Consider the following 14,696-nt stretch of genomic DNA (forward strand, 5'->3'; position numbering starts at 1 on the left):
ACCGGGTGTCAAACACAGGCCACTTGGGTAAAAACCATATGAGACACATAGTGGTGTGAGTTCAAATTATTGTTTTTAAATTATTCACGTTCTTTCAAGCATTCGTAATCAGGCCAAAACAGAAGAATTCAGGTTACGTTCCCCTTCCTGGAGTAGGAAACCAGTGAAAACCACTCATACTGATTGCCAGATCAAATGGCACACGTGATGGTGTCTCTCCCACTTATTCTTTCCGATTTTTTTTTTTTCCAATTTTCTGCATCAAGATCAAAGCCCAAACGGTGGAATTCAGGGAACATTCCCATACTGGGTGTCAAACCCAGGAGACCTGGGTGAAAACCACAAATCCTGACCGCTTGCCAATATGGGCCACTCCTTTGTTTTTTTCCAAAAATATTGACCGTTTCCCCAAGCGCTTTTTTTTTTTTTTTTTTTTGCTGATGAATGTTGAAGCAAAATTGGTGGAATGCAGGGTAAAAAATCACTCTCATAATGGGAGTCATACCAAGTGTAAATCAAAGTCCAAATTGGAGAGTTCAGGAGAGGCTCATGGAACATTCCCACACCGGGAGTCAAACCTGGGCCACCTGGGTGAAAACCAGGAATCCTGACCACTAGACCATATGGGACACATCAGTTTTTCGAAGCACAAAATATTTGAAATTTTCTGCATGATCAAAGCCCAAATAGTAGAATACATTATTCCCAAACATTCTCAAACCAGGAGTCAAACTCAGGCCTCCTGGGTGAGAACCAAGCAACCTGACGGCGTAACCATATGGGAAAATCCTTTGTTTTTTTTTCCAAACTATTGAACATTTCCCCAAACTGGAATTTTTCGACATGATGTTAAAGCCCAAATGGTGGAATTCAGAGAACTTTCCCATACCCAGAGTCAAACCCAGCCCTCATGAGTGAAAACCAAGAATCCTGGCCGCTTGGCTATCTGGGAAACACCTTTGTTGTGTTTTCTTCCCCAAGCTCAATCGGAAGTTTTCTGGATGAACAGCCAAATTGGTGGAATGCTGGATTAAAAAATCAGAATCAGAATCATCTTTATTTGCCAAGTATGTCCAAAACACACAAGGAATTTGTCTCCGGTAGTTGGAGCCGCTCTAGTACAACAAACAGTCAATTTACAGAACACTTTGGAGACATAAAGACATTGACAAAAAACAATTGTGCAAAAAGATGCAGAGTCCTCTAGCACTTAGAGCAGTTCGAACGACTAATATTGCAATAGTCCGGTGCAATGACCATTGTGCAAAGGGCGCTGAGACTTCAAGGAGTGTATGCGGTTTAAAGTGACGAGTAGTGCGATAATCTGGGACAATGTTGGTTGTGCAAATGTTACAGATACTCCTCAATTAGTGTGCAAATGGAGCAGATGCTACTCTGGCATGAGTGGCCAGTATATGCAAATAGTGCAGCATGGCGAGACAACTACAGTGAGTGCACGAGTAATACATAATTGGCCCCACAGAAATGTGACAACGAACTCAAGTCAAAAAATTGCCAGCATGTTGTAATGGAATTATAGGTTAGGTGTTTAAGAAGTTGATCACAAGAGGGAAGAAGCTGTTGGAATGTCTACTAGTTCTAGTTTGCGTTGATCGGTAGCGCCTACCTGAGGGAAGGAGCTGGAAGAGCTGGTGACCGGGGTGCAGACGGTCCGAGAGGATTTTGCACGCCCTTGTCTTAGTTCTGGCAGCGTGCAAGTCCTCAATGGTGGGTAGGGGGGTACCGACAATCCTTTCAGCAGTTTTGATTGTCCGTTGCAGTCGGAGTTTGTCCTTTTTTGTAGAAGCACCAAACCAGACTGTGATGGAAGAACACAGGACTGATTCGATGACCGCTGTGTAGAACTGTCTCAGCAGCTCCGGTGGCAGGCCGTGCTTTCTCAGAAGCCGCAGGAAGTACATCCTCTGCTGGGCCTTTTTGAGGACGGAGTTGATGTTGTTCGCCCACTTCAGGTCCTGAGAGATTGTAATTCCCAGGAACTTGAAGGTCTCGACGGTTGACACAAGGCAGCTGGACAACGTGAGGGGCAGCTGTGGCGAAGGATGCCTCCTGAAGTCCACGATCATCTCTACTGTCTTGAGCGTGTTCAGCTCCAGGTTGTGTCGGGCCGCACCACAGCTCCAGCCGCTCCGCTTCCTGTCGATATGCAGACTCGTCACCGTCCTTGATGAGGCCGATGACAGTGGTGTCATCTGCAAACTTCAGGAGCTTGACAGTCGGGTTCGCTGAGGTGCAGTCGTTCGTGTAGAGAGAGAAGAGCAGCGGAGAGAGGACACAACCTTGGGGCGCCCCAGTGCTGATGCTGCGTGTGGATGAGGTGGCCTCCCCCAGCCTGACCTGTTGTGTCCTGCCCGTCAGAAAGCTGTAAATCCACTGGCAGATGGCAGGTGAGACGCTGAGCTGGAGAAGCTTGGTTGAAAGGAGTTCAGGGATGATGGTGTTGAACGCTGAGCTGAAGTCCACGAACAGGATCCTCACGTAGGTCCCTGCACTGTCGAGGTGTTCTAGGATGAAGTGCAGTCCCATGTTGACTGCATCATCCGCAGACCTGTTCGCTTGGTAGGCAAACTGCAGGGGGTCCAGCAGGGGACCTGTGACACTCTTGAGGTGGTCCAGCACGAGACGTTCAAAGGACTTCATGACCACAGATGTCAAAGCGACAGGCCTGTAGTCATTCAGACCAGAGATTGCAGGTTTCTTGGGGACTGGAATGATGGTGGAGCGTTTGAAACAGGATGGAACTTCGCACATTTCCAAAGATCTGTTAAAGATCTGAGTGAAGACTGGAGCGAGCTGGTCCGCGCAGACTTTGAGGCAGGATGGGGACACATGGTCCGGTCCTGTCGCTTTGTTAATCTTCTGTTGTTTGAAGATGCGTCTCACATCCTGTTCATGGATGGTTAACGGAGAAGTCAGAGGTGTGGTTGTGGTCGCGGGTGCGGCCGGGTGGGTGTGTGGAGTGAAACTGTCCTTTTCAAATCTGCAATAGAAGGTATTCAAGTCGTTGGCTAGTGTGCTATTGTTCTCAGCTTGGGGGGATCGTCGCTTGTAATTAGTCAGCGATTGGAATGCACGCCAGACTGATTTTGAGTCGTTCGCGCTAAACTGTTTTTCCAACTTTGCTGCATAGATCCTCTTTGCAATGTTAATTTCTTTAGTAAGCTGGTTTCTAGCTCGATTATACAGGGCCCTGTCCCCGCTCTGATATGCATCTTCCTTAGCTTGGCGAAGCTGCTTAAGTTTAGCAGTGAACCACGGCTTGTTGTTGTTGAATGTCCGAAATGATTTTGTTGGTACACAAACCTCTTCACAGGAACTGATATAGGATATGACAGTGGCCGTATATTCATCCAGGCTGCCAGCTGAATTTTCAAAGACACTCCAGGCTGTGCAGTCTAAACAGCTTTGAAGTTCCATCTTGGCTTCATTGGTCCACTTTTTGACTGTTTTCACTGGAGGCTTCGCACATTTAAGTTCTTGCCTGTACGTCGGTATTAAGTGAATTAAGCAGTGATCTGACGAGCCCAGGGCTGCACGAAGTATAGCACGGTATGCGTTTTTTACTGTAGTGTAGCAGTGGTCTAAAGTATTATTTTCCCTGGTAGGAAAGGCACTGAGTATGTGTCCATTTTTGTGCAACCATGATTTTGGACCATTTTGGACCACCTGGTTGCCAGCCAATCGCAGGGCACATACAAACAAAAAACCATTCGCACTCACATTCACACCTAATAATATTGGAAGGCAGGTAATGTTACTTTGCCAGGTGACAAAGTCTAAAAAATAGAGTTCAGAAGAGATTCAAGGAACATTCCCATACCGGGTGTCAAACACAGGCCACTTGGGTAAAAACCATATGAGACACATAGTGGTGTGAGTTCAAATTATTGTTTTTAAATTATTCACGTTCTTTCAAGCATTCGTAATCAGGCCAAAACAGAAGAATTCAGGTTACGTTCCCCTTCCTGGAGTAGGAAACCAGTGAAAACCACTCATACTGATTGCCAGATCAAATGGCACACGTGATGGTGTCTCTCCCACTTATTCTTTCCGATTTTTTTTTTTTCCAATTTTCTGCATCAAGATCAAAGCCCAAACGGTGGAATTCAGGGAACATTCCCATACTGGGTGTCAAACCCAGGAGACCTGGGTGAAAACCACAAATCCTGACCGCTTGCCAATATGGGCCACTCCTTTGTTTTTTTCCAAAAATATTGACCGTTTCCCCAAGCGCTTTTTTTTTTTTTTTTTTTTGCTGATGAATGTTGAAGCAAAATTGGTGGAATGCAGGGTAAAAAATCACTCTCATAATGGGAGTCATACCAAGTGTAAATCAAAGTCCAAATTGGAGAGTTCAGGAGAGGCTCATGGAACATTCCCACACCGGGAGTCAAACCTGGGCCACCTGGGTGAAAACCAGGAATCCTGACCACTAGACCATATGGGACACATCAGTTTTTCGAAGCACAAAATATTTGAAATTTTCTGCATGATCAAAGCCCAAATAGTAGAATACATTATTCCCAAACATTCTCAAACCAGGAGTCAAACTCAGGCCTCCTGGGTGAGAACCAAGCAACCTGACGGCTTAACCATATGGGAAAATCCTTTGTTTTTTTTTCCAAACTATTGAACATTTCCCCAAACTGGAATTTTTCGACATGATGTTAAAGCCCAAATGGTGGAATTCAGAGAACTTTCCCATACCCAGAGTCAAACCCAGCCCTCATGAGTGAAAACCAAGAATCCTGGCCGCTTGGCTATCTGGGAAACACCTTTGTTGTGTTTTCTTCCCCAAGCTCAATCGGAAGTTTTCTGGATGAACAGCCAAATTGGTGGAATGCTGGATTAAAAAATCAGAATCAGAATCATCTTTATTTGCCAAGTATGTCCAAAACACACAAGGAATTTGTCTCCGGTAGTTGGAGCCGCTCTAGTACAACAAACAGTCAATTTACAGAACACTTTGGAGACATAAAGACATTGACAAAAAACAATTGTGCAAAAAGATGCAGAGTCCTCTAGCACTTAGAGCAGTTCGAACGACTAATATTGCAATAGTCCGGTGCAATGACCATTGTGCAAAGGGCGCTGAGACTTCAAGGAGTGTATGCGGTTTAAAGTGACGAGTAGTGCGATAATCTGGGACAATGTTGGTTGTGCAAATGTTACAGATACTCCTCAATTAGTGTGCAAATGGAGCAGATGCTACTCTGGCATGAGTGGCCAGTATATGCAAATAGTGCAGCATGGCGAGACAACTACAGTGAGTGCACGAGTAATACATAATTGGCCCCACAGAAATGTGACAACGAACTCAAGTCAAAAAATTGCCAGCATGTTGTAATGGAATTATAGGTTAGGTGTTTAAGAAGTTGATCACAAGAGGGAAGAAGCTGTTGGAATGTCTACTAGTTCTAGTTTGCGTTGATCGGTAGCGCCTACCTGAGGGAAGGAGCTGGAAGAGCTGGTGACCGGGGTGCAGACGGTCCGAGAGGATTTTGCACGCCCTTGTCTTAGTTCTGGCAGCGTGCAAGTCCTCAATGGTGGGTAGGGGGGTACCGACAATCCTTTCAGCAGTTTTGATTGTCCGTTGCAGTCGGAGTTTGTCCTTTTTTGTAGAAGCACCAAACCAGACTGTGATGGAAGAACACAGGACTGATTCGATGACCGCTGTGTAGAACTGTCTCAGCAGCTCCGGTGGCAGGCCGTGCTTTCTCAGAAGCCGCAGGAAGTACATCCTCTGCTGGGCCTTTTTGAGGACGGAGTTGATGTTGTTCGCCCACTTCAGGTCCTGAGAGATTGTAATTCCCAGGAACTTGAAGGTCTCGACGGTTGACACAAGGCAGCTGGACAACGTGAGGGGCAGCTGTGGCGAAGGATGCCTCCTGAAGTCCACGATCATCTCTACTGTCTTGAGCGTGTTCAGCTCCAGGTTGTGTCGGGCCGCACCACAGCTCCAGCCGCTCCGCTTCCTGTCGATATGCAGACTCGTCACCGTCCTTGATGAGGCCGATGACAGTGGTGTCATCTGCAAACTTCAGGAGCTTGACAGTCGGGTTCGCTGAGGTGCAGTCGTTCGTGTAGAGAGAGAAGAGCAGCGGAGAGAGGACACAACCTTGGGGCGCCCCAGTGCTGATGCTGCGTGTGGATGAGGTGGCCTCCCCCAGCCTGACCTGTTGTGTCCTGCCCGTCAGAAAGCTGTAAATCCACTGGCAGATGGCAGGTGAGACGCTGAGCTGGAGAAGCTTGGTTGAAAGGAGTTCAGGGATGATGGTGTTGAACGCTGAGCTGAAGTCCACGAACAGGATCCTCACGTAGGTCCCTGCACTGTCGAGGTGTTCTAGGATGAAGTGCAGTCCCATGTTGACTGCATCATCCGCAGACCTGTTCGCTTGGTAGGCAAACTGCAGGGGGTCCAGCAGGGGACCTGTGACACTCTTGAGGTGGTCCAGCACGAGACGTTCAAAGGACTTCATGACCACAGATGTCAAAGCGACAGGCCTGTAGTCATTCAGACCAGAGATTGCAGGTTTCTTGGGGACTGGAATGATGGTGGAGCGTTTGAAACAGGATGGAACTTCGCACATTTCCAAAGATCTGTTAAAGATCTGAGTGAAGACTGGAGCGAGCTGGTCCGCGCAGACTTTGAGGCAGGATGGGGACACATGGTCCGGTCCTGTCGCTTTGTTAATCTTCTGTTGTTTGAAGATGCGTCTCACATCCTGTTCATGGATGGTTAACGGAGAAGTCAGAGGTGTGGTTGTGGTCGCGGGTGCGGCCGGGTGGGTGTGTGGAGTGAAACTGTCCTTTTCAAATCTGCAATAGAAGGTATTCAAGTCGTTGGCTAGTGTGCTATTGTTCTCAGCTTGGGGGGATCGTCGCTTGTAATTAGTCAGCGATTGGAATGCACGCCAGACTGATTTTGAGTCGTTCGCGCTAAACTGTTTTTCCAACTTTGCTGCATAGATCCTCTTTGCAATGTTAATTTCTTTAGTAAGCTGGTTTCTAGCTCGATTATACAGGGCCCTGTCCCCGCTCTGATATGCATCTTCCTTAGCTTGGCGAAGCTGCTTAAGTTTAGCAGTGAACCACGGCTTGTTGTTGTTGAATGTCCGAAATGATTTTGTTGGTACACAAACCTCTTCACAGGAACTGATATAGGATATGACAGTGGCCGTATATTCATCCAGGCTGCCAGCTGAATTTTCAAAGACACTCCAGGCTGTGCAGTCTAAACAGCTTTGAAGTTCCATCTTGGCTTCATTGGTCCACTTTTTGACTGTTTTCACTGGAGGCTTCGCACATTTAAGTTCTTGCCTGTACGTCGGTATTAAGTGAATTAAGCAGTGATCTGACGAGCCCAGGGCTGCACGAAGTATAGCACGGTATGCGTTTTTTACTGTAGTGTAGCAGTGGTCTAAAGTATTATTTTCCCTGGTAGGAAAGGCACTGAGTATGTGTCCATTTTTGTGCAACCATGATTTTGGACCATTTTGGACCACCTGGTTGCCAGCCAATCGCAGGGCACATACAAACAAAAAACCATTCGCACTCACATTCACACCTAATAATATTGGAAGGCAGGTAATGTTACTTTGCCAGGTGACAAAGTCTAAAAAATAGAGTTCAGAAGAGATTCAAGGAACATTCCCATACCGGGTGTCAAACACAGGCCACTTGGGTAAAAACCATATGAGACACATAGTGGTGTGAGTTCAAATTATTGTTTTTAAATTATTCACGTTCTTTCAAGCATTCGTAATCAGGCCAAAACAGAAGAATTCAGGTTACGTTCCCCTTCCTGGAGTAGGAAACCAGTGAAAACCACTCATACTGATTGCCAGATCAAATGGCACACGTGATGGTGTCTCTCCCACTTATTCTTTCCGATTTTTTTTTTTTCCAATTTTCTGCATCAAGATCAAAGCCCAAACGGTGGAATTCAGGGAACATTCCCATACTGGGTGTCAAACCCAGGAGACCTGGGTGAAAACCACAAATCCTGACCGCTTGCCAATATGGGCCACTCCTTTGTTTTTTTCCAAAAATATTGACCGTTTCCCCAAGCGCTTTTTTTTTTTTTTTTTTTTTGCTGATGAATGTTGAAGCAAAATTGGTGGAATGCAGGGTAAAAAATCACTCTCATAATGGGAGTCATACCAAGTGTAAATCAAAGTCCAAATTGGAGAGTTCAGGAGAGGCTCATGGAACATTCCCACACCGGGAGTCAAACCTGGGCCACCTGGGTGAAAACCAGGAATCCTGACCACTAGACCATATGGGACACATCAGTTTTTCGAAGCACAAAATATTTGAAATTTTCTGCATGATCAAAGCCCAAATAGTAGAATACATTATTCCCAAACATTCTCAAACCAGGAGTCAAACTCAGGCCTCCTGGGTGAGAACCAAGCAACCTGACGGCTTAACCATATGGGAAAATCCTTTGTTTTTTTTTCCAAACTATTGAACATTTCCCCAAACTGGAATTTTTCGACATGATGTTAAAGCCCAAATGGTGGAATTCAGAGAACTTTCCCATACCCAGAGTCAAACCCAGCCCTCATGAGTGAAAACCAAGAATCCTGGCCGCTTGGCTATCTGGGAAACACCTTTGTTGTGTTTTCTTCCCCAAGCTCAATCGGAAGTTTTCTGGATGAACAGCCAAATTGGTGGAATGCTGGATTAAAAAATCAGAATCAGAATCATCTTTATTTGCCAAGTATGTCCAAAACACACAAGGAATTTGTCTCCGGTAGTTGGAGCCGCTCTAGTACAACAAACAGTCAATTTACAGAACACTTTGGAGACATAAAGACATTGACAAAAAACAATTGTGCAAAAAGATGCAGAGTCCTCTAGCACTTAGAGCAGTTCGAACGACTAATATTGCAATAGTCCGGTGCAATGACCATTGTGCAAAGGGCGCTGAGACTTCAAGGAGTGTATGCGGTTTAAAGTGACGAGTAGTGCGATAATCTGGGACAATGTTGGTTGTGCAAATGTTACAGATACTCCTCAATTAGTGTGCAAATGGAGCAGATGCTACTCTGGCATGAGTGGCCAGTATATGCAAATAGTGCAGCATGGCGAGACAACTACAGTGAGTGCACGAGTAATACATAATTGGCCCCACAGAAATGTGACAACGAACTCAAGTCAAAAAATTGCCAGCATGTTGTAATGGAATTATAGGTTAGGTGTTTAAGAAGTTGATCACAAGAGGGAAGAAGCTGTTGGAATGTCTACTAGTTCTAGTTTGCGTTGATCGGTAGCGCCTACCTGAGGGAAGGAGCTGGAAGAGCTGGTGACCGGGGTGCAGACGGTCCGAGAGGATTTTGCACGCCCTTGTCTTAGTTCTGGCAGCGTGCAAGTCCTCAATGGTGGGTAGGGGGGTACCGACAATCCTTTCAGCAGTTTTGATTGTCCGTTGCAGTCGGAGTTTGTCCTTTTTTGTAGAAGCACCAAACCAGACTGTGATGGAAGAACACAGGACTGATTCGATGACCGCTGTGTAGAACTGTCTCAGCAGCTCCGGTGGCAGGCCGTGCTTTCTCAGAAGCCGCAGGAAGTACATCCTCTGCTGGGCCTTTTTGAGGACGGAGTTGATGTTGTTCGCCCACTTCAGGTCCTGAGAGATTGTAATTCCCAGGAACTTGAAGGTCTCGACGGTTGACACAAGGCAGCTGGACAACGTGAGGGGCAGCTGTGGCGAAGGATGCCTCCTGAAGTCCACGATCATCTCTACTGTCTTGAGCGTGTTCAGCTCCAGGTTGTGTCGGGCCGCACCACAGCTCCAGCCGCTCCGCTTCCTGTCGATATGCAGACTCGTCACCGTCCTTGATGAGGCCGATGACAGTGGTGTCATCTGCAAACTTCAGGAGCTTGACAGTCGGGTTCGCTGAGGTGCAGTCGTTCGTGTAGAGAGAGAAGAGCAGCGGAGAGAGGACACAACCTTGGGGCGCCCCAGTGCTGATGCTGCGTGTGGATGAGGTGGCCTCCCCCAGCCTGACCTGTTGTGTCCTGCCCGTCAGAAAGCTGTAAATCCACTGGCAGATGGCAGGTGAGACGCTGAGCTGGAGAAGCTTGGTTGAAAGGAGTTCAGGGATGATGGTGTTGAACGCTGAGCTGAAGTCCACGAACAGGATCCTCACGTAGGTCCCTGCACTGTCGAGGTGTTCTAGGATGAAGTGCAGTCCCATGTTGACTGCATCATCCGCAGACCTGTTCGCTTGGTAGGCAAACTGCAGGGGGTCCAGCAGGGGACCTGTGACACTCTTGAGGTGGTCCAGCACGAGACGTTCAAAGGACTTCATGACCACAGATGTCAAAGCGACAGGCCTGTAGTCATTCAGACCAGAGATTGCAGGTTTCTTGGGGACTGGAATGATGGTGGAGCGTTTGAAACAGGATGGAACTTCGCACATTTCCAAAGATCTGTTAAAGATCTGAGTGAAGACTGGAGCGAGCTGGTCCGCGCAGACTTTGAGGCAGGATGGGGACACATGGTCCGGTCCTGTCGCTTTGTTAATCTTCTGTTGTTTGAAGATGCGTCTCACATCCTGTTCATGGATGGTTAACGGAGAAGTCAGAGGTGTGGTTGTGGTCGCGGGTGCGGCCGGGTGGGTGTGTGGAGTGAAACTGTCCTTTTCAAATCTGCAATAGAAGGTATTCAAGTCGTTGGCTAGTGTGCTATTGTTCTCAGCTTGGGGGGATCGTCGCTTGTAATTAGTCAGCGATTGGAATGCACGCCAGACTGATTTTGAGTCGTTCGCGCTAAACTGTTTTTCCAACTTTGCTGCATAGATCCTCTTTGCAATGTTAATTTCTTTAGTAAGCTGGTTTCTAGCTCGATTATACAGGGCCCTGTCCCCGCTCTGATATGCATCTTCCTTAGCTTGGCGAAGCTGCTTAAGTTTAGCAGTGAACCACGGCTTGTTGTTGTTGAATGTCCGAAATGATTTTGTTGGTACACAAACCTCTTCACAGGAACTGATATAGGATATGACAGTGGCCGTATATTCATCCAGGCTGCCAGCTGAATTTTCAAAGACACTCCAGTCTGTGCAGTCTAAACAGCTTTGAAGTTCCATCTTGGCTTCATTGGTCCACTTTTTGACTGTTTTCACTGTTGGCTTCGCACATTTAAGTTCTTGCTTGTACGTCGGTCTTAAGTGAATTAAGCAGTGATCAGACGAGCCCAGGGCTGCACGAGGTATAGCACGGTATGCGTTTTTTACCGTAGTGTAGCAGTGGTCTAAAGTATTATTTTCCCTGGTAGGACAGTCGATGTGCTGCTTGTATTTAGGGAGTTCGTGGTTGAGTTTAGCTTTGTTAAAGTCCCAGAGAATAATGAGGGGTGAGTCCGGGTGTTTTTTTTTCAATTTCGTTGACTTGTTCGGCGAGCGTTAGCAATGCGGCGTTCGTGTTAGCTTGCGGTGTAATATAGACTCCAGCCAGTATAAACGATGCAAACTCACGTGGCGAGTAAAATGGTTTACAGTTCAAAAACAGCGACTCCAGATGCGGGCTACAGTGTGTGCTGAGCACCGTGACGTCCGTACACCATTTTTCGTTTATATGGAGGCATATCCCGCCGCCCTTCGTTTTCCCCGATGATTCCATGTCGCGGTCCGCTCGATGAATGTTGAAGCCGGGAAGCATGACGGCGCCATCGGGTACAGCGTCGCAAAGCCAGGTCTCCGTGATGCACATGGCCGCGGAACGTCCGAAGTCTTTACTGGTCTTTAACAGAAGATGAAGCTCGTCCATTTTGTTGGGTAGGGAGCGTACATTCGCGAGGTGGATCGACGGGAACGCCAATCTGTGTCCTCTTGCGGAGTTTCACCTGAATGCCGGCTCGTTTTCCTCTGTGGCGCCGCTTCCGCATCCATGCGCCGAAAACCGCGGACGCCGCTCCGGTGAGTAACTCGGGGAAAAAACTGAGCGGATTTTCGAAAGTTGGTGACAGAAAGTCCGGAGTAGCCTCCTTGATGGTTAGCAGGTCTCCCCTTGTGTAAGTGAGTCGTGTAAGGTCTCCAAAGACGGACGAAAAACACAAAAACAAAGACAATACTAGAGAGCGCGTTACCGAGGCGACCACACTGGTAGGCGCCATCTTGGATTATGCTCTCATACTGGGAGTCGGACATGGTTCCCTGGGTGAAGATCCATGCCATAATGCTGGAACTGAGGTAATGTAACCATACGAGGTGACAAAGTCTAAATGGTAGAGTTCAGAAGCTATTCAAGGAACATTCCCAAAACGGTCGTCAAACCCGGGCCGCCGGGGTGAATACAAGGAATCCTGACCACTAGACCAGATAATGGTGTCACTTCCATCCGTTTTCAACAACGCTTATCCTGGTTAGGATCGCGGGACGCTGGAGCCTATCCCAGCTGACTTCACCCTGAACTGGTCGCCAGTCAGTCGCAGGGCACATATAGACACGGACAACGATTCGCACTCACATTCACACCGTCACTGAGTGGGAACTGAACCCACGCTGCCTGCACCAAAGTCAGGCGAGTGTACCACTACAACATCAGTGGTGTCACTTCAACTTTCTTAAAAAATCTTCACTTACTTTCAAGCCTAATTTTTCGTAAAACGACCAGGCCAAAACAAAAGAATTCAGGTTACATTCCCATACCGGGAGTAGGAGACCAGTGAAAACCACTACTCCTGACTGCCAGATCATATGGGACACGTGTTGGTGTCTCTAACACTGATTCTTTCCAAAATTATGAATTAATTTTTTCAAGTGCAAAATATTTGAATTTTTTTGCATGAAGATCAAAGCCCTTCTTCTTCTTCTTCTTTTCTTTCGGCTTGTCCCTTTAGGGGTCGCCACAGCGCGTCATCCTTTTCCATGTAAGCCTATCTCCTGCATTTCCTCTCGAACACCAATTGCCCTCATGTCTTCCCTCACGACATCCATCAACCTTCTCTTTGGTCTTCCTCTAGCTCTCTTGCCTGGCAGCTCCATCCTCATCATCCTTCTACCAATATACTCACTATTTCTCCTCTGGACGTGTCCAAACCATTGAAGTCTGCGCTCTCTAACTTTGTCTCCAAAACATCGAACCTTGGCTGTCCCTCTGATGAGCTCATTTCTAATTTTATCCAAGCTGGTCACTCCGAGAGCGAACCTCAACATCTTCATTTCCGCCACCTCCAACTCTGCTTCCTGTTGTCTCTTCAGTCCCACTGTCTCTCATCCGTACATCATGGCTGGCCTCACCACTGTTTTATAAACTTTGCCCTTCATCCTAGCAGAGACTCTTCTGTCACATAACACACCTGACACCTTCCTCCACCCGTTCCAACCTGCTTGGACCCGTTTCTTCACTTCCTGACCACACTCACCATTGCTCTGGACGGGTGACCCCAAGTATTTAAAGTCCTCCACCCTTGCTATCTCTTCTCCCTGTAGCCTCACTCCCCCACCACCCTTCTCATTCATGCACATATATTCTGTCTTACTTTGGCTAATCTTCATTCCTCTGCTTTCCAGTGCATGCCTCCATTTCTAACTGTTCCTCCACCTGCTCCCTGATTTCACTGTAGATCACAATGTCATCTGCAAACCTCATGGTCCATGGGGATTCCAGTCTAACCTCATCTGTCAGCCTATCCATCACCACTGCAAAAAGGAAGGGGCTCAGGGCTGATCCCTGATGCAGTCCCACCTCCACCTTAAATTCGTCTGTCACACCTACAGCACACCTTACCGCTGTTCTGCTGCCCTCGTACATGTCCTGAATTATTCTAACATACTTCTCTGCCACTGCAGACTTCCGCATGCAGTACCACAGTTCCTCTCTGGGTACTCTGTCATAGGCTTTCTCTAGATCTACAAAGACACAATGTAGTTCCTTTTGACCCTCTCTGTAGTTTTCCATCAACATCCGCAAAGGCAAATAATGCATCTGTGGTACTCTTTCTAGGCATGAAACCATACTGTTGCTCTCAAATACTCACTTCTGTTCTGAGTCTAGCCTCCACTACTCTTTCCCATAACTTAATTGTGTGGCTGTTAGATATATTTTAGAAGTTATCATTTATTTGCTTAGCTTGCATTAGTATTTTGCCTTGTAGCTTGCATTAGTATTATGGACAATTTTTAGAAAGAAAGATGTCTCGCCTTCAAGAAGATGACTCAGCATCATCCGATGGAAGGGAGCCTTGACCAAGGAAGTGATCGGATGTGGTCGGGGACGTGACAGGTGTTTGTCTGGTCCCATGTTTTGTGTTGTGTCCGTGCGAAAATCACAAGATGATAAATCCCAACGATACTACGATACGAAAGGGGCTAACAAAACAACATGATAATCGGCGAACCAATAACGAGTGTCCCATTTGGACCCTCGACTGTAAGTTTCCCATGATTTATGTTGTATCTTAGTGCTTAGAACATTATGTCTTGTAAAACCCTCCTATTTTCAAATAAATGTCGGCGCGACGGGGGAGATTGTTTAGAGCGTGTTGAGAGGCTGTAACCTGAACAATCTCCCATGCGCCCTCCTCATGAGAAAAAGAGACCCGCGTCTTCATTCCTTTTGTGTCTATTCATTATAATGTTGGGTAAGATAAATCCAACATTAATTTGGTCCTTCGAGCCGGATGTCAACACACCCGAGGATTCCAGTTGTAGAGCCGACATCCAGTT

At 47.0% G+C, this 14,696-nt stretch overlaps 3 non-coding genes across 3 annotated transcripts; all 3 read right to left on the reverse strand.

The window, feature by feature from the left end:
* Positions 1–557: 557 nt before the first annotated feature.
* trnae-uuc (transfer RNA glutamic acid (anticodon UUC)) lies at positions 558–629 on the reverse strand. Its single transcript has one exon. It is a non-coding gene; the product is annotated as a tRNA-Glu (tRNA).
* Positions 630–4,396: 3,767 nt separating this feature from the next.
* On the reverse strand, positions 4,397–4,468 carry trnae-uuc (transfer RNA glutamic acid (anticodon UUC)). Its single transcript has one exon. It is a non-coding gene; the product is annotated as a tRNA-Glu (tRNA).
* Positions 4,469–8,236: 3,768 nt separating this feature from the next.
* On the reverse strand, positions 8,237–8,308 carry trnae-uuc (transfer RNA glutamic acid (anticodon UUC)). The gene has a single exon. It is a non-coding gene; the product is annotated as a tRNA-Glu (tRNA).
* Positions 8,309–14,696: the final 6,388 nt, after the last annotated feature.

Source organism: Phycodurus eques, chromosome 9, assembly GCF_024500275.1.
Source record: "Phycodurus eques isolate BA_2022a chromosome 9, UOR_Pequ_1.1, whole genome shotgun sequence".
NCBI classification, from domain to species: Eukaryota; Metazoa; Chordata; class Actinopteri; order Syngnathiformes; family Syngnathidae; genus Phycodurus; species Phycodurus eques.